The following is a 2382-nucleotide window of genomic DNA, read 5'->3' on the forward strand; positions in this document are numbered from 1 at the left end:
TGGGCGCTGCTTTGCTATGCGCTATTCATGGTGCTACCGTAGAAAATACTTTATTTGAAGATGGTGATGGCGCAAATACATTCCGTGCTTTTAACCCAACTCAAGCTGAAGAAACTTATTCAATGGTCACTGCTAATAGCTTTTGGTCCCAAATCTTTGGGGTTGTTTTTTCCAATAAACGTTGGTTACATTTCTTTATGTTATTTGTACCAGTAAATGGTTTATGGATTAGTGCTCTTGGAGTAGTCGGTCTGCCTTGAACCTACGTGCCTATGACTTTGTTTCTCAAGAAATTCGCACGGCGGAAGATCCTGAATTTGAGACTTTCTACACCAAAAATATTCTCTTAAACGAAGGTATTCGTGCTTGGATGGCGGCTCAAGATCAGCCTCATGAAAACCTTATATTCTCAGATGTAAGGCCCCAAACCCGGTAGCCCTACTTTCGCGTCAGATTTACTCATAAACACAGTTCTTACAAATCAGAGTTCATTAAAACTTTCGCGGAATATAAAAACTTTCTTAAAACATTTCATATCAAAACACGTCTTGTCTTAAAACATCATTTTGCCTTTCAAAATAAACGAACCATTAAACTTAAACATCTTGAGTCTTCCGATGCCAGCCTCTTATTCAGTGCCACGTGTCTCCTCAAGCGAGATGCCTCCTCCTACTCACCTGCGTGCATACTAAAAGTCAGCTACGCTGAGTGAGTTCTAGTTAATCAAGCAACTTATCATACAACCACTACATGCATCATATACGTATCCGAAGACACGTAGTCCACTATCTAACCTGCTTACCTTACCACTTAGCCTCTTATTTACACCTACCACCTTACCACTTTGCCACTTTAATAACGTATAACGTTATGCCACTTTGCCACTTTAATAACGTTTAACGTTATGCCACTTTGCCACTTTAATGACGTAGTCACGTATAGGCTTACCCTACCACGTACTATCGTCATGCCACTATCACTCTTACTACACCCTTGCCACTTCTAACACGCTCTACCTCTACTTATCTACAACATGCTTCATATCATTTACATAATAAGCAAGTCACATCATAGCATACATACACACTAATAACCACTTGGCAATCACTGTCCTTGGCGATGCGTGCAATATCCGAAGATCGTTCACGCACCAACAAGTATTATATAATAGCTACCTCGTATAACATCTATAGCATACACTTACCACTTAAGGTAAGTGTATTCACACTTCACATCGAGTATGCACACAGCCCCGAAAACATAACAAGGAAATGGGGCTAGAAACTCACCTGAACTCTGCCTCTTCCTCCGATAGTTGTAAATCCCTTCTTTAACTGAGCTCGGCTGACTGTATAAGTTACACGTATCAATACTCGCATGATATAATCTGGTGGCCTAGTATTAGCTTACTTTTACTTATCGTTTTTAATTTATTTTCTAATCGAACTCGACTTTAGGCGAAGTTAAACCTCAGGCGAACTTAGCTTTAGGCGAAGTTAAACCGTAGGCGAACTTAGCTTTAGGCGAAGTTAACCCTTAGGCGAACTTAGCTTTTAGGCGAAGTTGTCATCAGGCGAACTTAGCTTTCAGGCGAAGTTGTCATCAGGCGAACTTAGCTTTGCAGGCGAAGTTCATCAGGCGAACTTAGCTTGCAGGCGAAGTTGTCGGCTGCAGCTACTGTTCGTCCTTAATCATCTTCGTTTCTTAACCAAATAACTCGATTTAGGTATCCACGGAATCGTCTGACCGGCGCCTACAAACTCCAACCATCAAATCGGCCTAACATCGATGTTTAAGGGGTGCGATTTAGGCATATAGGTTACGGGTTCTTTTAGGTTAACAATTAACCTATCAAATGCTAATCAATTCCAGTAATATTTGTTGTTTTAGGTTCGTTTATAACAAACTAACACAGATCAATGATTTCCCAAATCAAACCGTGTAAGGCCCCGTTACCGGTAGCCCTACTTTCGTGTTGGATTTACTCATAAACACAGTTCTAAATATCAGAGTTAATTAAATCATTTACGCGGAATATAAAACTTTCATAAAACATTACATAATTCATAACTTCTCTCAAAACATCCTTTGTCTTTCCACATTAAAGCATTAAAATTAAAACATCATAAGTCTTCAGATGCCAGGCTCTTGTTCAGTGCCACGTGTCTCCTCAAGCGAGCTGCCTCATCCTACTCACCTGCGTGCATACTAAAAGTCAGCTACGCTGAGTGAGTTCTAGATAATCACATAATCATACCATTCACATAACATTATATTCTTTCATTCATACTTTCATACTTTCATACTTTCTTACTTTCTTACTTTCATACTTTCTTACTTTCTTACTTTCTTACTTTCATACTTTCTTACTTTCTTACTTTC

The sequence above is a fragment of the Bidens hawaiensis genome, unplaced genomic scaffold (genome assembly GCF_021521415.1).
Source record: "Bidens hawaiensis isolate Kalapana, Puna unplaced genomic scaffold, B.hawaiensis_p1.1 tig00017168_1, whole genome shotgun sequence".
Classification (NCBI taxonomy): domain Eukaryota; kingdom Viridiplantae; phylum Streptophyta; class Magnoliopsida; order Asterales; family Asteraceae; genus Bidens; species Bidens hawaiensis.